Raw genomic sequence first — 16,482 nt, 5'->3', positions numbered from 1 at the left:
TATTTTAATTTTTGTCCTTAAAATAGTTAAGATGCTGGATACCTTTCACGTCTGTAAGAAGTTAGATTTACATCTTAACTCCTGCAAGCTATTTTTGGCAGAAATTAGCACATACTGTAGATTGCTGCAAACTGTCTTTGAGCTTTGTAGTTCTGCTTATTGTTTCTTTTTTTTAATGCAACAACTTCATAGCTATGTGGCGTGCAATAAATTAAGAATATGTAAAATCAACAAACTCTGGTTTAAATAACATATCTAAAATATTACAGCATACAACAAAATCAATTTCAGCTACAGATAGACCAGCAACAAATATTGCAATTTCCTGAAAACAGGATCCACTGATTAAGCAGTCAGCTGAAATATTATAAAGGATAAGCTTATTAATACCTTACAAATACAAAATGACCACATTTTAACACTTGCAATTGACAGATAGCTTTCAAAAGATTCTAAGGCTGCATCCAAGTGTAGGTGGTAAAAGGTGTATAATTCTGTATGGTATACTAACTGTGGAAATGAAAATCAGATTTCTAGTTGCCACGTCACCAGCCAGCATACTGGTAATTATTTCCCCATGAGATGTACATAAGTATTCTTCTGCCCTATTCAGGCATTTCCACAGCCTAGCACTATAATTATAGTTTGTTGTATAGAAATGAGGAGGCAAGAATGACTTTTTTTGTATGAAAGACAAACTAAATTTGAAAAGATATTAAAACTTGTTGCTAGAATCATTAAGATAGAAATTTCTAGTTTCATAACTCATTATTGAAATAAGAAATATTATACTCTAAGATGGCTGCTATGATTATACAAGATTTAAAAAAATATATACCTGTGCTTATTAGATTGTTTTGAAATAAGGGAAGTGAATTTGATTAAGAGTACACTACAGTAAAAAAGTCAACAGAACACAATTAAATCAAGTCAGTCAAATAAAAAATATTTTGATTTGCACTTACCATTATCCCTGCAGTCATTTCTTCCTACTGAAATTAATATGGAGCATCTTGAGGAAGTCTGTGCTTCCTCAATGAACTAAAAGTGGAGTGAAAATGTAAATTTCACCCCATTCTCAGAAGCATGAATGACACACATAATTAAGCAACTAAAACTTAACAGATCTGCTGGTTAACTGAACTTCCTCATCATCCTTCTCCTCTCCACTCTCCTTCCATGTTTCTTACACAAAAAATTACTCTATAATCTGCAGCTTTTTGTGTTTTAATTTCATATTTCTAGATTTGTCAGTACCTTGATTTTGCACTAACATGTGGCCTGTTATTTGATATGTGCATTAATATTTGCCTGCATCTAAGCTTGGAGAGTTAAAAAAATGTCTTTAATCTTATACATATGTTGCTTTCCTAAGGCCAATAATAAAGGTTTTTTTTAAGTGGTGGACAACAGACAGTGACTGCAATTCTGTTGGTAGATTGCAAACTTTGAGAAGCCATTTTCTAAACTAGCTTGTGTGTTTATTTGTGATATTACTTTTATAATTAGTCTTATGGTGAAAGATTGGACTAATGACAACTGTAATAGAAAGGACATAAGAATTAGAGATAGTCTACAGTACCATGTGCCAGTTTCATCATTCAATAAGATCAAGGATCACACTGCCACCAAAATTATAAAATGTTTATATACATTACACTTGATTTCCATCATCTAATTCACTGATCTATATACAGTATAGTGAAGAGCAACTGTACATTGATTCCTGGAGCACCCCATTAGTCAAAGCTTCAACATAAAAGTGATCCACTCATTTCAGCTCTCTGAATTCTACCTGTCAATGAAGCTTCAATGCCAGTCAGTATGTTGTTACTCATACTACGTGCTTTAATTTGGTTTGATCATCTTTTATGGGACATCTTAGTAAAAGTCCAAATGCATCACATCAACGGTTCACCCTAACATATCGTGCTAGTTACAACCTCAAAATAAAACAGATTAATCAAATGTTATTTCCTTGTAATAAAACCATACTGATTCTGCCAATCTTCAACACCCTGGTACCATTTCAAGAAAAATAGATTCCAACAACTTCTCAAATAATGATGGTAGATTAACTTTGTCAGTGGTTCACTGGTTTCTTCTTTAGAAAGGGGAGGTTCAATGACATAAATGAGGTTCAATAAAGTTATAGAACAACAGTGCATGGTCTTTTCTAAATTTATGGTGTCAATCTGTCTATTCACTCAGTGGCTACTTTATTAGGTATACCTGCTCGATGATGTAAATATCTAATCAGCCAATAATGTAGCAGCAACTCAATGCATAAACATATGCAGAAATGGTCAAGGGGTTCAGTTGTTGTTCAGACCAAATATCAGAAAGGGGAAGAAATGTGATCTAATTGAGTTTGACTGCGGAATGATTGCTGGTGCTAGATGGGGTGGTTTGAGTATCTCAAATTGCTGATTTCCTGGGATTTTCACACACAACAGTCTCTGGAGTTTACAGAGAATGGTGCGAGAACAAAAAAAATCCAGTGAGTAGCAGTTCTGGGGGCAAAAACACCTTGTTAATGAGAGGGATCAAGAGGGATCAGAGAAGAATGGCCAGATTAGTTTAAGCTGACAGGAAAATGACAGTAACTCAAATAACCATGCCTGACAACAGTGGTGTGCAGAAGAGCATCTCTGAATGCGCAATATGTCAAACCTTAAAGTGGAAGGGCTACAGCAGCAGAAGACCATGAACATACACTCAGTGGCCACTTAATTAGGTACAGGATGTACCTAATAAAGTGGCTACTGTGTGTATATTTATAGCTTCTATACATTGGTAATATTAGCACATTCTATGTACAAGGCACTACTGCCATTTGTGTGGCCTCCTGGGGCAATACAACTTCCAAGTGTTGGAGAGGACTTACACTGAGTATTGATACAGGACTTAGTGTTTGAGGGGCTGCAGGACCCTAGACTGTGGAGCTTCCACACAATAATAGTTATTTCCTCATCACCAATAAATCAGTTATCTCAAAGTTCAAAGTTAATATATTATCAAAACACATATTTATCACATATACATTACAGATTCATTTTAGACCATATGATCATAAGACATAGAAGCAGAATTAGGCCATTTGGCCCATCTAGTCAGCTCCGCCATTCAATCATGGCTGATTCTCTTTTTTCCCTCCTCAGCCTCACTCCCTGTAACCTGTCATGTCCAATCAAAAACCTATTAAGCTCTGCCTTAAATACACATTGACCTGACCTCCACAGCTGCCTGTGGTAATAAATTCCACAGATTCACCACCCTCTGGCAAAAGAAATTCCTCCACATTTCTGCTTTAAATGGATGCCCCTCTATCCTGAGGCTGTCCACTCTTGTCCTAGACTCCTCCACCATGGGAAACATCCTTTCCACATCGACTTTGCTTAGACCTTTCAACATTTGAAAGATTTCAATGAGATCCCCCCTCATCGTTCTAAATTCCAGCGAGTATAGACTCAGGAGTCATCAAACATTCTTCATATGATAACCCCTTCATTCCTGGAATTATCTTTGTGAACCTCCTCTGGACCCTCTCCAATGCCAGCACATCTTTTCTTAGATGAGGGGGCCCAAAACGGTACACAATACTCAAGGTGAGGCCTGACCAGTGCCTTATAAAGCTTTAGCATCACATCCCTGCTCTTGTATTCCAGACCTCTTGAAATGAATGTTAACATTGCATTTGCCTTCCTCACTACCAACTCTACCTGCAAGTTAACTTTTAGGGTGTTCTGCACAAGGATTAAACACAAAATAATCTGCAGATGCTGTTGTCATAGGAACACTCACAATGCGCTGGGGGATCTCAGCAGGTCAGTCAGCATCAGTTGAAAAGATTAGTCAACGTTACGGGCTGAAACCCTTCGTCAGGACTGAAGGAAGAACTTTGGGGAGGGTTTGAAGAATGCTGGTAGTTGAAAAAAACAGTAATTTGAAAGACAAAGGGGTGAGGGAGGGGAAGCAGGGAGGTGATTGGCAGGAGAACAATGCGCAGTAGTAGAAGGAGGCGGAACTATGAGGGAGGTGATGTGAAATAGGGATAGAGGAAGGGAGGGGGAGGGAATTACCGGAAGTTGGAGAATTCTATGTCCATACCAAGGGGCTGGAGACTACCTAGACGGTATATGAGGTGTTGTTCCTCTAACCTGAGTTTAGCCTCATCATGGCAGTAGAGGAGCCATGTATGGACATTTCTGAATGGGAATGGGAAGCAGAGTTGAAGTGAGTGGCTACCGGGAGATCCTGTGTGTTGTGGCGGTTGGAGTGGAAGTGCTCGACGAAGCGGTTCCCCAATCTGCGTCGGGTTTCACCGACGTAGAGGAGGCCGCACCGGGAGCACCGAATGCAATAGATGACCCCAAGAGATTCGCAGGTGAAGTGTTGCCTCACCTGGAAGGACTGTTTGGGGCCCTGAATGGTGGCAAGAGAGGAGGTGTAGGGACAGGTGTAGCAGTTACGCTTACAGGGATAAGTGCCGGGTGGGAGATCTGTGGGGATGGACGTGCAGATAAGTGAGTCGCGGAGGGATCGATCCCTGCGGAAAGCGGAGAGGGTGGAGAGGGAAAGATGTGCTTAGTGGTGGGGTCCTGGTGAAGGTGGAGGAAGTTGCGGAGGATAATGTGTTGGATCCGGAGGCTGGTGGGGTGGTAGGTGAGGACAAGGGGAACTCTGTCCCTGTTGTGGTGGCGGGAAGATGGGGTGAGGGCCGAAGTGCGGGAAATGGAGGAGATGCTGGTGAGGGCATCATTGATCACCGTAGAAGGGAAACCACGATCCTTAAAGAAAGAGGACATTTGAGATGTCCTGGAATGGAAAGCCTCATCCTGGGAGCAGATGCGGTGGAAACGGAGGAACTGGGAATAGGGAATAGCATTTTTGCATGTGGCGGGGTGGGAAGTGGTATAGTCGAGGTAGTTATGAGAGTCAGTGGGTTTGTAGAAGATGTCAGTGGACAGTCTGTCTCCAGGGATGGAGACCAAGACATCGAGAAAGGGGAGAGAAGTGTCAGAGATAGACCAAGTGAACTTGAGGGCTGGGTGGAAGTTTGAAGTAAAGTCGATGAAATTGACGAGCTCAGCATGGGTGCAGGAAGCAGCACCAATATAGTTGTCAATGTATCGAAGGAAAAGTTGGGGAGCAGTACCAGAATAGGTTTGGAGCACAGACTGTTCCACATAGCCAACAAAGAGCAAGGCGTAGCTGGGTCCCATGCGAGTTCCCATAGCTACACCCTTAGTCTGAAGAAAGTGGGAAGAGCCAAAAGAGAAGTTATTAAGTCTGAGAACCAGTTCCACTAACCGGAGGAGCGTAGTGGTGGTGGGGAAGTGGTGAAGTCTATTATCCAGGAAGTAGCGGAGGGCTTTGAGGCCTTTTTGATGGGGAATGGAGGTGTATAAGGATTGGACATCCATAGTAAAAATGAAGCAGTTGGAACCGGGGAACTGGAAGTTATTGAAGAGGTGGAGGGCATGGGATGTATCGCAGATGTAGGTGGGGAGGGACTGAACTATGGGTGACAAAATGGAGTCCAGGTAGGCAGATACAAGTTTGGTTGGACAGGAGCAGGCAGAAACTATGGGTCTACCGGGACAGTCAGGCTTGTGTATCTTTGGGAGGAGGTAAAACCGAGCGGTACGGGGTGTGGGAATAATGAGTTTAGCGGCTGGGGATGGAAGGTCTCCGGAGTTGATAGGGGTGGTGATTGTGCGGGAGAGGTGAGGCAACACTTCACTTCACATGCGAATCTGTTGGGGTCATCTATTGCATCCGGTGCTCCCGGTGCGGCCTCCTCTACATCGGTGAAACCCGACGCAGATTGGGGGACTGCTTCATCGAGCACCTTCACTCCATCCGCCACAACAGACAGGATCTCCCGGTAGCCACCCACTTTAACTCTGCTTCCCATTCCCATTCAGATATGTCCATACATGGCCTCCTCTACTGCCATGATGAGGCTAAACTCAGGGTGGAAGAGCAACACCTCATATACCGTCTAGGTAGTCTCCAGCCCCTTGGTATGGACATAGAGTTCTCCAACTTCCGGTAATTCCTTCCCCCTCCCTTCCTCTATCCCTATTTCACATCACCTCCCTCATAGTTCTGCCTCCTTCTACTACTGCGCATTGTTCTCCTGCCAATCACCTCCCTGCTTCCCCTCCCTCACCCCTTTGTCTTTCAAATTACTGTTTTTTTCAACTACCAGCATTCTTCAAACCCTCCCCAAAGTTCTTCCTTCAGTCCTGACGAAGGGTTTCAGCCCGAAACGTTGACTAATCTTTTTAACTGATGCTGAATGACCTGCTGAGTTCCTCCAGCGCATTGTGAGTGTTCCTGCACAAGGATTCCCAAGTCCCTTTGTATCTCAGGGTTTTGGATTTTCTCCCCATTTAGAAAATAGTCTGCACACTTATTTCTGTTACCAAAATGCATGACCATGCATTTTCCAACAGTGCATTTCATTTGCCACTCCCTAGCCCATTCTTCTAATCTGTCTAAGTCCTTCAGCAGCCTATCTGTTTCCTTGACACGACCTGCCCCTCCACCTATCTTCGTATCATCTGCAAACATGGCAACAAAGCCATCTATTCTATCATCTGCATCATTGATATACAGCATAAAAAGAAGCAGTCACAATAATGACTCCTGTGGAATATCTCTAGTCACTGGTAACCAAACAAGAAAGGATCCTTTTATTCCCACTTGTAGCCTCCTACCAATAAGCCAATGCTCTACTATGCCAGTAACTTTCCTGGAATGCCATGGGTTCTTAATGTAGTAAGCAGCCTCATGTGTGGCACCTTGTCGAAGGTCTTCGGAAGATCCACATATCAAACATCTACTGCATTCCCTTTATCTACCCTATGGGTAATCTCCTCAAATAATTCCAAAAGGCTCATCAGGCATGATTTTCCCTTAAGGAAACCATGCTGACTTTGTCCTATCTTGTCCTGGGTCACTGAGTACACCAAAACCTCATCATTAACACCTTCCCAACCACTGAGGTCAGGCTAACTGGAATACAGGTTCCTTTCTGTTGCCTTACTCCTTTCTTAAGGAGTGGAATGACATTTGCAATTTACCAGTCCTCTGGCACCATGCCAGAGTCCAATGATTTTTGAAAGATCATTACTAATGCCTCCATAACCTGTACCACTACCTCTTTCAGAATCCTAGGGTGCACTTCATCTGGCCCAGGTGACTTATGTATGGGCATACTCAATAAATCCATAATAGAATGATAACCATAATAAAATCAATAAGAGACCGCACCAACTTGGGTGTTCAACCAATGTGAAAAAGACAATAAGCTGTGCAAATAGAAAATGAAAGAAATAATAACAATAAATGAGTAATAATATCAGAACATGAGATGAAGTGTCCTTGAAAGTGAGTCCTTAGGTTGTGGGAACATTTCAATGATGGGGCAAGTGAAGTTATCCCCTATGATTCAAGAGCGGTAATAGTATACTGGAGTACAACCAATTGCAATACTCCCTCCATCAGCTGCATTTTACGTTGTGAAGAAATCAAAATTCTGAGAGTCAATTTATATGTCATAAAAACTTGATCAACAGGACTGCACAATGTATAGAGCAGATTACAAAACAAAGAACAAGGAAGACATGAATTTACACTGCATCTTTCGTGTCTTTGGGTTGTCACCAAATACTCATTTGAATACTTTCAGTACTCGCTCTTGTAATTTGGAAAAATGGCAGCCAATTGGTGCATAACAAATACGGCATTCAACAGTGTTAAAGGCCAAATAATTTATTATTGTGAAACAGAAGAAGGAATTGATATCGTGCAAAACTCCAAGGATAAATCCCCTTGGATCTGTGGAAGGGAGTGTTTACATCTACTTGGAAGAGTTATAGGTTTTTGACTTAACCTATCAGCTGAAAGACAGCACTTCTGACAGCACAGCATTTACTCAATGCACCCAACAATGGCAGTGTCACTTTGGATTAGATGTTCATCTCTCTAGAGTGGAACTTGATCTCACAAATTTCTAACTCAGGCAAGAGTTCAGCAACTGAGCCACAAATGACACGAAGAACACACATATAGAAACAATTTCCCTAAACAGGAAGAAATTTGTCAGCAGCATAGTATTTAACTGCAGAGTTAGCCAACTAGACTTGGGAAGATGTTGGGCCAAATCTTCTGTTACATGGTGCTGCATTTTTAAAAAAAAATCACAAAATGTGATCAAGCGAATTATAAATTGGTACTGAACCAAAAATTAGACATGGAGTTTTCACCAGAAATGAAGTGTGCACATAGTGAGGGCATATTACATGCACAATGACATCAAATATCTTTTTGATGCACAAGATTGTACCTAGGAGACAAGGATGATGTAAATACAGGCAAAGCACAATGTAGAAAATCTTAACTGGAGAACTGACACATGTTTCACTATTAGTTCAAGTGCTATTTGTGCTACTGATGGAGAGCTTAAATCTTTTTCCAGGTCTTTTTGTTTTTGATTATTCTCACCTACACCCCAAGTGCTTTCTAGCATCTAATTCATTACATGCTGAGATTCCCTACCCACACTGATCACCTCATCAGTGAGATCTATGTACTGACTTCTTATTCCCTATCATTACCCCCTCAATCTACTGTTGTTCTTTTCCCTCCTGACTTCCAATCCAGACCACAACTCGCATTCTCTGCAGTTTCCACTACTTGCAATGGCATTGAGAAGGAAAGGCATTTCCATTTATTTCCTAATGACATTGAAGAAAGATATTTGGCTCAATGACTCTCTTCCTGCTCTCAGAGTAATCCCATTCTGCAATTATTGTACTATAATCCATTCATTTGCTCTCATATCAACATTTCACCCATCTCCCCGCTACCTCTCCAATTTGTTACCACTTACTGTAGACAATTAACCTACCAAAACTGGTGCAAGGGTAAATCAACTTGTACATCCAGGTATGGTATAGTGATTTTTGTTATTGAAATATGGTTTAGTTATACAGTTAACAAAATCTTCATAATCATCATAATAAAGTATATGCATGGATTGAAATATTAACCTCCCATCCCCTTGATAGGGAGGGAAGGAATCAAAATTGGATTGGTATCTTGACCTATCTGTTCATCAGCCAATTGCCATGGTTTACAGAAATAACTTACATACATACATACATCCTATTTTGGAGAATGGGAATTTTCATCATAATTTAAATCACAATTCCATGGTGCAGCTGAAAACGCATTTTTAATATAACCTCTCACTAGCTGGGATTCCCAGAGCTCAGAAAATTTGGAAGTAATGATCTCCTTTGTGAGCCATGAGGAACAGGACTGCTTCTCCTGCTACCCATAAATGCTGCCTCCAGCCTTTCGTCTGCTAAAGATGGTCACTGTTCATCACAAGCTTCTTCGTGCTAATGTGATTGTTCCAGCTCAGTAAGTTACTGACAATTGTCTGCTGCCTTTACTACACTATCACTTACACTGGAAGTATGCTGATAAAGACTTCAGTGATAGTAGAATCATGAATTATTCACTAATTAGGAATGTATTATGTCAAATACATATTCAGTTTCCTTTACAACTTGAAATTCAGACCTTCACACAACATAAAGGAATTATTCCACATAATATGAAAATCTATCTTTATAGTGGCTACCATATTCTCCTTTTTTTGTTTAATAAGTCAAAATTTGAGAAACTATTTTCATGACAAACTACCTTCAAGATGTCTTACACCTCGAGTTAGTTTGTGCTTTCAAAAAGACAAATGAAATTTAGTAAAAGCCTCCTCAATGCAGTGTTGAAATTCATTTTTGAACAAATTTTAAATACATTTCTTAAACATACATACATTTAAGATGTGATTATCATTATTCTAAACTGAAGTTAATTGCCTCCAGAATTCTAAAATGTAAAGCAGTGCATCCTGTACACTATTCTCCCTTGTATAGTTCAAGGACATGTGTTTTCTGAGCCCATAATCAGAAAAGCAGAACAATGGCCTTAAGGTATACAAAGTTAATTATCAGTAACTAAACATTACAAAAAATGCTCTGCACTTTTGAAAGGAATAGGGTACTTATCATAAGATTCTTGTACTTTTCACTTGCTGCAAAAACATTTCAAGCTAGTAGTAGATAATTATTTGGTCACTTTATCGCTTTTCAAATGCTGTAAAATATCTTTCAGATCTCCAAGAGTTAAATTACTGTTGAGACCAATAACATTACCATATATCTGAATTCACAGCAATTGGTTTAACTCATATGGCCATGGCTGAAGGCAAAACAAATCATGCAGCAGAAATATTCTAATTAATCAAACCCAGTACAAATATGATAATTCATAATCGCAACAATGAAACCACATTATTTTTGTTTCTTTTTAACAGTTGATGTATAATTAAATTCAAACGATGCTGGTTTCCTGAACAACCAAAAAATCTATGGCAATAAAAACTAAATGCCAGACTTGAATAAACCATTCACATGTCATTAGAAAGCTCCATTACCTTATTAATTTTACATTTACAGAAACATAATGATCATTGGAGAAGCATTAAAATCAATACAATTCACAATCAAAATATTATTCTCTATGTGCTTGTAGTTTACGTGCAAAATTCTCAAGCACATACTGATTAACCTTGCCTCAAAACAACTTGTTGCCATGTTCACAATTCTTATTTAGCTCTTTATTTTTTCCAGAGATTTAAGAAAGTTTCAATGATCAGAATAACAAATTATTGCACAAAGACTACAGGTTATACATTAAATATATGGGGCCAATAATACTCTATCTAACTGCCAAACATTCGGACAAAACAGCTGTTCACAAATAGACAACACTATTTCCTATAAGCAAACCACATTGATAATCATTAACAATGGACAAAAAACCACATGAATATAGACCAATGTTGAAATCATTAATGTGATGTACATTAATCAGTTCAAGTTATAGGACAAATAAAAGAAACTAATAATACAGTGGTAATGTTTCTGTTTTCTTCAACGAAAGGTACCTAAAGTTTAATCCTGGGGATTCAACATTATACAACTAAGAAAAAATTTGGAGATTATATAGTTAAAGAGACAGAACTGAATATATTAGATATTTTGTGAAACTGACTTAAAATTTTTAAACTTACTGCAATACCAGGTGTCAGAGGGTTCACCATTTGCATTCTGTCATTCCTCTTAAATCCTAACAACAGCTGAAATGACACATACAGCTCTACTCAGAAGCTTAAATAAACCTTAGACTCCCACAGATTCAGCTTCCCATTCAAGACCCATATTGACCCAAAAAAGAAAAAGGTTATTTATGTCTAGAATGCTACACATATGCTTATCATATTTTCTTGGTTTAAGAAATTTGAGATAAATATAAAAGCCTTATGTTCATAACTACTTCCAATTAACATATGTATAGTAACCCAAAAATTTAACATAACACTAATCAGTTTTAATATGATTCAATTATTTACACAAGCCCACTTGAAATGATAATAAAATTGCCGTTTCAAAATTCTACTGCCTTAGTAATTTAATATATCAAAAAGCAATGATGACTGTGAAATTAAAAAGCAGAAGAGATTACATCTTAATAGAAAGTGTTTAATAAAAACAATGCCTGTTATAATCTGCAGCACCACACAAGCTCAGGATCAACTGGCTTCAGAAAAAAAGCCTCGTAACATTGTAGCAAAATTAAATATTTAAAGTAATATTGTACAAATATTTTTATGACAGGCCATAAAATTTAAAAAGTGTAACATTTACCTTTACTGGAATTGTTTCTGTGTCTTTCTAATATCCACTGTAGAAGAAAGAGAGAAGCACTTCCAATGTCCTTTTAATGAGAAAAGTATGGCTTCTACATTAAATAGAAACTGCTTGGCGAGGCCCTGTGGGGTACTCAGCAAGAGGTGGAGAAGCATTCTCATACACTGCAGAACAGCCGTTTGGAATGGCTTAGGTATTCAAGGGCTGTGTAATAAAGAATGCCAGATCACTTGGTAAGCAGCTCTCTCAGATTCCCTCTGACTTGTCGAAAAAACCAGCTAACCTCCAGCCTATTGGCAAAAGTCATCAGCCTAAGCCAAACCCACTGCTTCAGCCACAACTCCATTCCTTTTGCTCTAGAGGGGGTTGCTGCTAGAAAAAGTTCTACTCTGCATAAATCAACCAGGAATGGCAAAAATAGTACATTGTTTTCCCTATGTGCCTGCAAAATAGGGGTTAGAACCGTTTTGATATTTATTTTCTAGTACTTCAATCTCATTAGTATAGTTTATTTTTCATTTTTAACAAATATTGAAAGTATATAAATCTATATAGTGAGCACTTTTGATCATGACAGCTGTACATAATTTGCTGACCCTGAATTCAAAGTGATCAGCTCTCCACATATGGTACTAATTGTTGTAATACATCTAGCATGCAATATTGCATACAGACATTTTTTTTTATTTCCACAGCAGAATGAATGCAGTTCCTGCAATTTTTGCTGAGCTGCTCTACTCTAAATACTATACCATGAGGACAAGATGAACTATCAGTACCTTTCCATATGACTCAGTTTTAAAGAAATGCTGCTCTTGCAAAGTGCTGCAATTGTATTCAAACCTCCTTGCAAAGACTGGGCTATAGTATACTCAGCTACTGTAGGAATACACTTATTAGATCACTGCATAAATTAATTTGATTTATTTCTAAAATCTAAGTATTTACTTCATTTGTTAAAATATGCTTTGAAACATTCAAAATCTGGAATCCATAATTATCTCAAGGATTACTTTCTGTTTAAAAGGAAAGAACAATATAAAGGAGTCAAAATTGATGAAGAAATTGAAGTTTAGTGAAAACACTTCTTCAAAAGCATTTCCTATACTGATACTTTGAGAGTAATTATAACCTAATTTGCCCAGATAATATAGTACAAAATCAACTGAAACATAAAAACAGCATTAGAATCCACATAAATGTGTCAGTTAAGTTAAAAATTGGCCTTAAGGTGAAACCCTTAACAGTGTTTCCGAGCAGAGGGATCTTGGGGTCCAAGTTCATAGCTCCCTGAAAGTGGCTACACAGCTAGATAGGGTGGTTAAGAAGGCATATGGCACGCTTGCCATTATTTGTTGAGGCATTAAGTTCAAAAGTCAGGAAGTTATGTTACAGCTTTACAAAACTCTATTTATACCACTTCCAGATATGTTCAAGTCACCCCAGGAAAGATGTTAAGGCTTAGGACAGGGTGTAGAAGAGGTTTACCAGGGTGCTGCTTGGATTAGAGGTTTGACAAACTTGGGTTCTTTTCTCTGGAGCAACAGAGGTTGAAGAGAGATCTGATAGAGGTTTATAAGATTATTATAGACAGTTTCTTTTGTACAGGGCTGTAATGTCTAAAACAAGAGAGCACACATTTAAGGTGAGAGGGGGTAATTTCAAAGGAGATGTGAGAGGCAAGTTTTTAAAAAAAAAACAGATAGGTGGATGCCTAGAAAGTACTGCCTGAAGTGGTGGTAGAGTTAGATACATTAGAAAATTTTAAGAGACATTTAGATAGACACATGAATGTGAGGAAAGTGGAAGAATATGGACATTGTGCAGACAGAAGAGATTAGTTTAGCTGGCAATTTGATTATAATTTAATTAGTTTGGCATAATTTTGTGGGCTGAACGGCCTTTTTTGTGTTGTACTGTTCTATGTTTATGTTCTTTAATATTTGGCTCCCAAATTTGGCAAGAATCTGTGGGTTCGTGAGAGTAAACCTCATTACCCAGAGGTAAATTGGGATGGATTAAATCCCCAGGGCCTGACAGGGCACTTCCTTGGACCCTACGGGAAGCAAGTGCAGAAATTGCCAGGGCCCAAGCAGAGATATTTAAAACATCCTTCGCAACAGGAGAGGTACCAGAGGTTTGGAGTATAGCCAACGTTGCTCCACTGTTTGAAAAATGTTCTAAACAGAAACCAAGAAATTATAGGCCTGTGAGTCTGACATCAGTTTTAGTAAATTTATTGGAAGGTATTCTGAGGGATGAGATATACAAGTATTTGGATAGACATGGACTGATTAAGGATAGTCAGCATGGCTTTGTACGTGGTAGATCATTTCTAAGCAATCTTGTAGAGCTTTTTGAGGAAGTTACCAACAAAGTGGATGAAGGCAAGGCAGTGGATGTTGTCTGCATGGAATTCAGTTAGACATTTGACAAGGTCCTGCTTGGGAGGCTGGCCAAGAAGGTTCAGTCGCTCAGCATTCAGGATGATATAGTAAATTAGATTAGACATTGGGTTTGTGCAAGAAGCCAGAGATTGGTAGTAGAGGTTTGCCTCTCTGACTGGAGGCCTCTGAATACTGTGCTCTACAGGGATTGGTGCTGGGCCCTTTGTTGTTTGACATCTAAATCAATGATCTGGATGATAATGTGGTTAACTACATCAGAAAATTTGCAGATGACACCAAGATTGGGGGTGTAGTGGACAGTAAGGAAGGTTATTGTGGATTGCAGAGGGATACACATCAGCTGGAAAAATAGGCTGAAAAATGGCAGGTGGAATTTAATGCAGACAAGTGCAAGGTTTTACACTTTAGTAGGACCAACCAGGGTAGGTCTTACACAGTGAATGGCAGGGCACTGAGGAGTGTGGTACAACAAAGGGATCTGGGAATACAGGTACATAATCCATTGAAAGTGCTGCCAAAGGTAAATAGGATCATAAAGAAAACTTTTGGCACATTGGCCTTCATAAATCAATGTTATGTGCAAGTTGTACAAGATGTTGGTGAGGCCTATTTTGGAGTATTGTGTGCAGTTTTGGTCACCTACCTATAGGAAAGATGTAAACAAGGTTGAAAGAATGCAGAGCAAATTTACAAGGATGTTGCTGGGTCAAAAAGAGCTGAGTTAAAAGGAAAGATTGAACAGGGTAGGACTGTATTCTTTAGAACTTAGAAAAGTGAAAGGAGATTTGATAGAGATATACAAAATTATGAGAGATATAGGTAGGGTACATGCAAGCAGGCTTTTTCCACTAAGGCCAAGTGGGACTACAACCAGAGGTCATGGGTCCTTTTTTAAATCTTTTTATTAAATAAGTATACTAAAAGGTAAGCCATATAGACACTAATACACTGTTAGAATATAATAAAATTACAGAAGATATTAATACAAAAAAAATACTACAATGTAATTTAAACATAACATACCAAGGTAACATAATAGTATACTAATTTTATATACATATCAATAGAGAAAAAGAAACCCCCCCCAAAAAAAACCCACCGTGCAACTAACTAAAAGCAAAGCAGAGGTCATGGGTCAAGGATAAAAGGTGAGAAGTTTAAGGGGAACATGAGGGGATACCTCACACAGCGGGTTGTGAGAGCTCGATTTCAACATTTAAGATAAATTTAGATAGGTACGTAGATAGTGGGAATATGAAGGGCTATGATCCCGGTGTAGGTTGATAGGAGTCAGCATTTTATATGTTTTTGGCATTGACTAGATGGGCCGAATGGCCTGTTTCTGTGCTGTACTTCTCTAGGACTCAAATATTTTCAATTCTTAATAATAGGCGCTCTTGGCAACAACAGTGGCAGAGTGATAGAGTGGTTAGGCTAGTATTGATGGAACCCAGATTATTAATCCAGGAACAAGAGTACAAATTCCACCAAATAAACTGGAGTATTTAAAACCAATTACACTAAATTTGGACCAAGAAACTCCTGTGACGGTTACTAAACGGCTATTAAGATAACAGATTATTTTAAAAACTCATGTGGATCACTTGTATCTTTCCCTATCATGAAAAAGAGATGAACTGTGAACAAGTTTCCTTCAGGTTCAGTTTCAATCTAATACATCTGGCCTATACATTTCTCCACTCTCTCCAAGGTAACTGACTAGTGCCCTTTAACATGACACAAAAACCAACGAGGGCTGGACAACAACTGTTAGCTTTGCTGTTACATCCATTTTGGTAAATGAATGGATATATAAAAATATCAGACTGTGCAAAATGGGAACCATGGATATGAAAGCTGTCTTCAAGAGCAGTTAAAATCCATCAGTTTAATTGCCACTATGAAATCTCACTACCAACATGGATCGAAGCTAAGCTGTGTGAATAAAGCCAAAGGTGGCAGTTGTTAAGAAATAAATCAGGGTCTAAAAATATCCTCTTGGAATTTTGTTAGGCCAATGTTAAAAAAAAAAGACTCTGGATTCTCCTCCAACAGTAAAAAGCCATAAGCTGTTGGAAAATTACGTTTTTTTCCAGATTGCTTATCTTGATCTCTATCAAGATTCTTTTTCTCGACTTGCAGAATGGCAGAATGTAAGTGTAGTTCATGCGTTAATATAGCTTGATCTACAATTCCACACAGAATGGGGTTAAAGAAGAAGAAGAAGAAGAAGAAGGATATCTTTATTGTCATTGTTGTGGAGCAATGAAACACAGTTT

General features: G+C 38.7%; 1 protein-coding gene across 4 annotated transcripts in view; it reads right to left on the bottom strand.

The window, feature by feature from the left end:
- The window catches only part of prickle2b (prickle homolog 2b), a 213,918-nt gene that overhangs the window by 87,223 nt on the left and 110,213 nt on the right, over positions 1-16,482 (bottom strand). Inside the window, exons 1-2 of one of the 4 annotated variants that reach the window (XM_063067966.1) lie at positions 11,793-12,131; positions 11,159-11,224 (exon numbers count right to left, since the gene is read on the bottom strand). The exons of 2 other annotated variants lie outside the window; for them this stretch is intronic. The gene's annotated coding sequence lies outside the window, so the exon portion shown is untranslated. Of the gene's footprint in view, positions 1-11,158; positions 11,225-11,792; positions 12,132-16,482 lie in introns of those variants that run through there. One more of the 4 variants, XM_063067967.1, reaches the window with a different exon arrangement.

This window comes from Mobula hypostoma, chromosome 15 (assembly GCF_963921235.1).
Source record: "Mobula hypostoma chromosome 15, sMobHyp1.1, whole genome shotgun sequence".
NCBI lineage: Eukaryota > Metazoa > Chordata > Chondrichthyes > Myliobatiformes > Myliobatidae > Mobula > Mobula hypostoma.
Note: the sequence above shows the minus strand (reverse complement) of the source record. Positions and strands in the feature narration are given on the sequence as shown.